Genomic DNA, 8,291 nt, shown 5'->3' with positions numbered 1-8,291 from the left:
CCCCCAGCACCACATGCCAGCCAGCCCCGCCCCCTGGTGGGCTGAGCTGGCCACACACACACACACACACACAAATAAATAAATTAAAAAAAAAAAAAAAAAAGAAGTCCCTAAATTGCCCAAGATAGGCTTAAAATTTTCGATCCTCCTATCTCAGGAGTGCTGGGGTTACAGGCCTGTGCTGCCACATGTGGCCATATTTTCCTCCCTTACTGCCTTTTCAGACTTAGAAGAGAGACAGGGGACGCAGAACTGAACTAAAGAGGATCCTAGACTAGCAGAGGTGGGGCATTCAGTGAGTACCCCAGAGAGTGGTCGCTGAGGAGGGGCACTGTACTAGCCTCAGCAGTGAGTGGCAGGCACACACCCTTTGGGCATGTGCTCTTGCCTCTGCTTTCGCAGGTACTATCCACTGCAGCCAGCCCAGTCATGCCCCTAAACTGCTACTGCCACTTGGCATGCTCAGATCCCTCTCATGGGCCAGGATAGTCCACAAATCTTGGAGAATATTTAGAAGCTCATTGTTAGAGCATAGAGAAGGTGCTGGGTGGGTCAGTGCCAGAGTACAAGGAGGTACACTAGAGTGTGACACTCCAGGAAGCTCGCATCTTGTGAGCTTGGATGCAGAAGTGTGGAGAGACACTGGAGAAGCATCTTGTTTCCCCTCCTTTATGCCTTCTCTCCATCCAGCTCTTTTTCTCTGGCCCTGCCACTCCCTCCTTCATTCCTTTACAGAGGCTCCAGTGCCCCACTCACTGCCTCTGCCTGTCTCGCAGGATCCTTTCCAACACACCCTCCCCTACAGCCCAGCCTGGTAAAGCCGCTGACCAGCTGTACTCCTGCAGACAGCTCACGCCCTTGCAGCCCGTGCGTAGGTGTGGAGGGTGGCTGGTGCCAGGTTGCAGCTGGGTAGAGACTGCCAAGGAAAGGGACTGATTTGGGCTAGAAAAAAAAAAAAAAAAAAACAGCCTCAAGCACAGGGCCCCGGATGCAGCATGATTTTGCTAAACTGCCAGGGTCTCTTGGCAAGAGCCAAGTTTCTTTCCACTTTGTTAACTCCTTTCAGAACTAATAAGCCCAGGAGGATACTAAGCAGTCTAAACCCTCCCAGAGGCCCCAGACAGACTCCAAAGCCTTCCAGCCTCCCTGGCTTCCCAAGTCCTTTCTCCTTCCCACGCCAACAGGCAGGACCGTCCCATGTGAGCCATGCCTGGCATTCCTAGTAACTCACCCCCAGCCCTGTGCACTTCAGCCCCAAACGTCTATTCCAAATTCTCAGTAATGCGGCAAAGAATCTGCCCTTTCTCGGTCTCCCCTCAGAGACTACCAGTGAGACTGCTGTGGACTATCTCACAATGACTGGTTCATGTAAGGAAACCCCTCAACATGAGTCCAGCAATCTTCCTACGGAGTCAAGGGGGAGACTGATAGTCACATTTCTATACAATCCCCGTCTCTATACTTCTGTTAGAAAATTTATCTCTTGGGGCTGGCGAGATGGCTCAGTGGTCTAAAGCACCTACATGGAACAAGCTTGGCAAAGCACAGGGACCACGGTTCGATCCCCCAGCACCACATGCCAGCCAGCCTTGCCCCCTGGTGGGCTGAGCTGGCCACACACACACACACACACACACACACACACAATAAATAAATAAATGTTTAAAAAAAATAAAGGGAAAGGATCAATATTTAAAAAAAAAAAAAAGAAAATTTATCTCTTGTCCCATCATTAGTACAATGTGAGCCATTTATAAAAGCTCAAGACTACTTTTTTTTTTTTTTTTTTTTTTTTTTTTTTTTGGACAGGGTCTTGCTATGTTGTCCAGGCTAGTCCTGAAGGCTGAGCTCACTATGTCCCCAGGGTGACCTCAATCTCATGGCAATCCTTCTGCCTCAGCCTTCTGAGTGCTGGGGTAGAGATATGTGCCACCACACCTGGGTCTACTCAGTTCTGCCTGAGCCCATTCCACTGCCTAGCCTTGGACAAATACATAGCCTCTGGGCCTTCTACTCTGGATTGTGAGAGACAGTAGGGTCCCTTTGGGAGCACACTTTTCTCTCTTGTAAATGTGTAGAAAGACAGAGGCATAAAAAAACCTCAGCCAAGTCACTTGTCCCTGCCTGTGGTTCCAGGTGCTTGGGGAGATGGAGTTAGGAGAATTGCTTGAGCCAGAAGTTCAAGGCCAGACTAGACAACATAATGAAATGTCTCTCACACCTTTTCCTTCTAAAAACAGTATTTTGTTTGTTCATGAAAGAAGGTCACAGTATCAACTATAATACCCAACATCTCTGAGCTGCACGTTGAATTTTTTTCTTTTTTTTTTTTTTTAATGAGGGTCTTCTATATAGTATAAGATGAACTCAAACTCTTGATTCTCCTGCCTCAGCCTCGTTAGTGCTAGGATTATAAGCACAGGCCATCAGGGCTGGGGAGATAGCTCAGTCACATAAGCCTCTGCCTAGCAAGCTCAAGGTCCAAAGTTTGATCCCTAGTACTTAAAATGAATAAATAACAAGTATGGGCCATCACACCTGGTAGAACTAATTTAAGAGATAGCTTTGTTTTGTAGTATTTTACTCAGGTGATAATTAAATGAATTTATACTCCCACAGTAAATCCCCACAGAAAGAAAGGATGTGATGGGAGGGGTAAGGAATGATTGACAGGGTGGATAATAGTGTTAGGCTGCTACTAGTTTTTTAGGTCACGTTGATGACGTGGGATATTGGTCATGAGAATGAGAGGATTTTTAAAACCTCAGATTTAAAAGGACCTTAAAAGTAATCCGGGTTGGTGAGATGGCTCAGTGGTCTAAAGCACCTACTTAGAACAAGCTTAGCAAAGCACAGGGACCGCAGTTCAATCCCCAGCACCACATGGCAGCCAGCCCCGCCCCCTGGTAGGCTGAGCTGGCCACACACACACACACACACACACATACATAAATAAATAAAATTTTAAAAAAAGTCATCCAGGGCTGGTGAGATGGTTCAGTGGTCTAAAGCACCTACTTAGAACAAGCTAAGTTAAGCAAAAGCACAGGGACCTCTGTTCAATCCCCAGCACCACATGCCAGCCAGCCCCGCCCCCTGGTGGGCTGAACTGGCCACACACATACAAAATGAATAAATAAATAAATAAATTTAAAAAAAAAAGTCATCCAGTCTACCCAGCGGGACTGAAAGAGAGAAAGAAAAAGGAATACCCATTTTCCCATTTTCCAGGAGCATAAAGAGGGTTGTTACATCTGTGTTTTAGTGGGAGAGGAAAGGGATGTGGCTGAAGACTAAGGTTTTCTTTCTTTCACTTTCTCCAAGTTGTAATTTAGGGTGGGGCTGGCCCTCAGACTTGCAGCCCCAGGAAAGTTTTATTGAGGGTATGGATTCCACCGAGCATAGACTCCTATGACTACAAAACCACTCTGACACTAACACTAGGGAATAGACATCTCGCCTGCCCTTCCTTCCTCTGTATGGATTCTTTCCAAGCCGCTGCTTATCCTCTGGGTCCCTGCTCTGAGAGATGCTCTTTGTGGAGAGATTTTAGATGAGGAAACAATGAAGAGAGTAAATATAAGTTGTCTGCTTTCCCAGAGAGCTAGAGAAGGGGAATAGGGATTTTGATTAGGAAGATTAGCTATAGTGGATGACTTAGAAGACTGTTTGAAACTAGTCAAGAAATATGAGTTAGGGCCAGGGATATAGCTCAGTGGCACAGCAACTGCCTGACAAGCACAAGATTCTGAGTTCGACTTCCCCCCTTAAGAAAAAAAAAACAAAAAACATGAGTTAAATTGAGGGTGCAGTGCTAGGGATTGTACCTAGGACCTTACTAGACCAGCACTCTACCACTTTTATTTTATTTTTTTTTTTATTTTAAACCACAATCTCCCTAAATTGCTAAGGCTGACCTCAAACTTGTGTTTTTCCTGTCACAATCTCCTGAGTAGGTGCGATTACAGGCATTAGGGCATTAGGGCACTTGGCCCTAATCATAAACTCATAATCAATGTCACACTTTTAAGTAAAACCAAGTATGTAAAGTCCTGGGTTCAATCCCCAGTATCCCCACACATAAGTCATTTTGTTGTTGTTGTTGTTGTTGTTGTTACCAAGAATTGAACTAAGGACCTTGCACTTGCCAGGCAGGCCCTTATACCACTGAGCTATCTCCCCTGCCCCTCACTTATTTATTCATTTATTTCTTTTTCTTTTTTTTTTTTTTTTTTTCTTTTTTTATTCTTTGATGGTAGCAGGGACCAAACTCAGGACATTTTTTTTTTTTTTTTTTTTTTTTTTTTTTTCTTGCAGAACCGGGGATTGAACTCAGGCCCTTGCCAGGCAAGTGCTTATTCCACTAAGCCATCTCCCTGGCCCCCAAACTCAGGACCTTGCACTTGCCAGGTAAGCACTTATTCACTGAGCTATCTCCCTGGCCCATGGCCCTTCTTTGAGACCAAATTTCTTTTGTACTCCCCAGTTATCCTTCTACATATAAAGCTAGAATTATGTTCAGGGGCTGCATATCTAGTATTTACTATACTCAGAGATGGCTTCAGAGATAGACAGCAAATCTGATTTACATTTCATCATATATAGAAATGAAGAAGGGCCAAGCTAAGCCAAAAGCTCTTTCTAAATTAGTGCTATCCAGCAATGATCGAAATATTCTGTTTTTTCACTGTCAGTGTGGTAGATATTAGTCACAGTGACTACTGAGCCATTGAAATGGGGCTAGTGTGACTGAGGAACTAAAATTTTAATTTCATGTCATTTTAATGAATTTAAATTAACATTTAAAGGGCCAGGGAGATGGCTCGGTAGAATAAGTGCTTCCCTAAATTAACATTTAAATAAATAAATCTAGCCAGTGACTACTGTATTGGACAGCTCAGTCCTGAAAGCTTGGGAAAGCATCTAATTTTCTTTTTCTCAAGGGATTACTTTCCATTTGGTTGTAGTTAAGAGTAAGTTTATGTTCTCCGATCACATCTGAGTAATGGCAAAAGGAAACTGCCCAGAAGTCTACTGGTTGGCAAGGGCAACCAGCCTGCGTTGTTAAACTGGCAGAGGGTAATTCCCACGGATACAGTCAGGAGCTTACAATAGGTAAGGGTAAGAACAAAATGCAGGGCCACAATCTAGCAGAGAAAAAAACATTTTCTCCATTCTGAGGATTGAACCCAGGGCCTTCCCACTGAACTAAACCCCCAGCCCTTTGTATTTTTTTCATTTTGAAGCAAAGTCTCGCTAAGCTGCCTGGGTGAGACTGGAATGTCCAGTCCTGATAGGTGCTACAATGCTGGCCTGTCTTGGCTAAGGGCTGGGGTGGGAGCCCTGGCGCCACAAGAAAAACTAAAAGCCAAGCTTAAGCTTTGTTCATCTCCTATTCCCTATGGAAGGCTGTCATTTAGGCTCCTGAATTGAAATACAGATTCAAGAAGATTTTTTTTTTACAGACTTTCCTACTGTAAATTTTATTTTTTTTATTTATTTTTAATTTTTTTTTTTTTTTTTTAATTTTAGGGAAGGGTCTACAGGGTCTTTAGGGTCTCACTACCAGAGTGGACTCAACAGTGATCTGCCTTTTTACAGCCTCCCAAGAGCTGGGATTACAGGCATACTCTACCACACCCAGTCTCAATTGCTATCTCAGTGCGCCCTGGAGGTGGGGCCAGCACGGCAGGCCCCAGGATCCAACCCCTCGGTCCCTGTGCCTGCTTGCAGGCGCTTTAATCCACTGAGCTATTTGCCCGGCCCATAAACTTAAAAGTGTTTGGGTTTTTTGTTTTCATTTTGCAGGACCAGGGCTCGAACTCAGGACCTTGTACTTGCCAGGCAGATGCTTATGCCACTGAGCTGTCTCCCTGGCTCTAAAAGTGTTTGAAATACTATCACAGTTTTATTTCTTGAGATGCCTTACAAGCTATTACTGCGGGGCTGTGCCCTGTGTCTCAGTGCCCAGCCACCCCCCCTCCTTCCTATGGTGGTCCTTTCCTGCCCCAGCCACGCCTGAGCAGGTCGTGCACTCATCTGGGAGCTTCTTGAAGGAGGGCTCCCCAGCAGCCACCTTTTCAGTCCTAAACTCTAGCAGAAGGCCCGGCACTGAAGTGTGGCGGTCATCCTTGAGGGGGTGTGACGTGTAGAATGCTGGGGGTGGGTACGGTCTATCCTTTGCTCAGTGTGAAGACAGTTCCTCGCGGGGCTGGGGAGATGGCTGAGTGGAATAAGCGCCTTCCTGGCAAGCGCAAGGGCCTGAGTTCAATCCCCGGTTTCGCCAAAAAAAAAAGACAGTTCCTCGAATGGTGACATCTTGGGGCTTTGAAAACACTCGTGATAAAGTTTGATAACAAGGGGATGATATTGTCCCAAAATATAATTTATTATGCCCTAAAGTCCTCAAACCTCACTTCTTTTTATCTCCCGATCCCAGCCTTCTCTCCATTCTCCTCCCTTTCTTCCATTTCCCCTCCAGTTCCCACCCAAATGGCTGCACACCTATAAAAAATTCTGCCACTTCCTCTCGCGGCACACCTCCCCTGTGCAAGAGCCTTGAGTGCACCCCCACATTGCTTTGTTAGCTTCCTGCAGCTGCTTTTGTGTGTGTGTGTGTGTGTGTGTGTGTGTACCCTTGTTTGTGTGCTGTAGCCTACACCATCTTGCTGTAATTGTTCCACACCTCCACGCTCTGGTCCCACCCAACACCCTGGGTCCCTGGGCCCCTGAAGGCAGGCACACTCACCTCCCACCATTCTCTGAATACAGAGGACCCCTTGTACGAACTGTTCCTGCCACTCTGCTTGGCATGATCTCTCTGTTCAGGACCTCATGGTCTCTTCCCCTCCATTACCTCAGCCCAGACAGCAGCCGGCAAAGGCTGGTAGTTTCCTGGCAAAGCCAGCCTCGGTTACCACTGGGCACCCAGAGGACCCATCAAGCTGCTAAATTCTCTGACAAGTATACGTTTGTTCATAGCTGTCTTTTCTACTACATCGTAAGTTTCTGGAGAGTAAGAACTGAGTGGCTGCCAGGACCTGGAATGCAGTAAGCATTCAGATGTTACTTACTGAACATGTTCTTAAACCTGGCATGGTGGTGCATGCTTGTGATCCCAGCACTCAGCGGACTGAGACAGGAGGATCATTTGGAGTTTTGCGACCAGCCTGGGCTACAGCGTGAGCTCAAGGCCAGCCTGAACTGCACAGTGAGACTTTGTCTCAAAAAGATTAAGTAAAAAAGAAGAAAAGAAAAAAAAAATGTTCTTCAGGGGCTAAAGACATGGTGGTTCATGTCTCTAATTCCAGCACTAGGAAAACTGAGTCAGGAGAATCACCCAGCCTGGGCTGTTTAGTGACTTAGTGAAACCCTGTTTCAAAATAAGAAATGAAGGGGCTGGGGAGATAGCTCAGTAGAATAAGCGCTTACCTGGCAAGTGCAAGGGCCTGAGTTCAATCCCCGGTTCCACAAAAAAAAAAAGAAAGAAGTGAAAAGGGCTAGAGATGTAGTTCAGTATGAGGGTTCTGTGTGTAATCCCCTGTACTACAGAAGCAGCAACAACAAAAGGCTAAAGGATTTCGGTTGCTGTTTTTGTTTCCAACTCAAAATAGAGTCTAAAATGAAATTCAAAGATGGAGAGATAAAGACTGGAGCTGGGGTGGCCGTGGCTGGGAAGAGCCACTGAATTGCGCAGAGGCAGGAAGAACAGGGTGGGATGCACCTTCTGAAGTGGAGCTGTAGGCTCCAGAAAGCCCGAGGCCTTGCCCAAGGCCGTGCAGGAAATGAATGGCAAAGTTAAGGCTCAAACTGCTCTTCTGTTTCCCACTGTACAGTCTTCACATCCCCAAGTCTGTCTGTCAGTCTGTCCCTTTCGCTCCCTCTTTCCCTCATCTCTCCCTCACTCCTCTTGCTGAGGATTGAACATAGAGCCTCACACATACTGAACATACTGTACCACTCAAACTAGTTTTCTTTTTGTTTAGGAGGCTTTATTGAGACCAGATCTTTCTGTGTAGTCCACAGCTGATGTTCAGTTTTTCTTTTTTTAATCACAAGAACCAGATGAGAAGCCAGGCACCACAGCACACACTTGGAGCTCTAGCACTTTGGATGTGCTGAGATAGGAAGATTGCAAGTTCGAGCACAGCCCTGGGCAATTAGTGACTTGGGGGGATATCTCAACATTTAAAAAGATAAAAAGGGGGCTGGAGAGATGGCTCAGTGGTCTAAAGCACCTACTTAGAACAAGCTTAGCAAAAGCATCAGGGACCGCGGTTCAATCCCCCAGC

The 8,291-nt window shown here is 46.0% G+C and overlaps 1 protein-coding gene across 1 annotated transcript in view; it reads left to right on the top strand.

The window, feature by feature from the left end:
* Syt11 (synaptotagmin 11) overlaps window positions 1-8,291 on the top strand; it is a 22,668-nt gene that overhangs the window by 9,848 nt on the left and 4,529 nt on the right. The gene's annotated exons all lie outside the window — the stretch shown is intronic.

This window comes from Octodon degus, unplaced genomic scaffold (genome assembly GCF_000260255.1).
Source record: "Octodon degus isolate 3935 unplaced genomic scaffold, OctDeg1.0 scaffold00032, whole genome shotgun sequence".
NCBI classification, from domain to species: Eukaryota; Metazoa; Chordata; class Mammalia; order Rodentia; family Octodontidae; genus Octodon; species Octodon degus.
The sequence above is the reverse complement of the archived record's forward strand: the minus strand, read 5'-3'. Positions and strand labels throughout refer to the sequence as shown.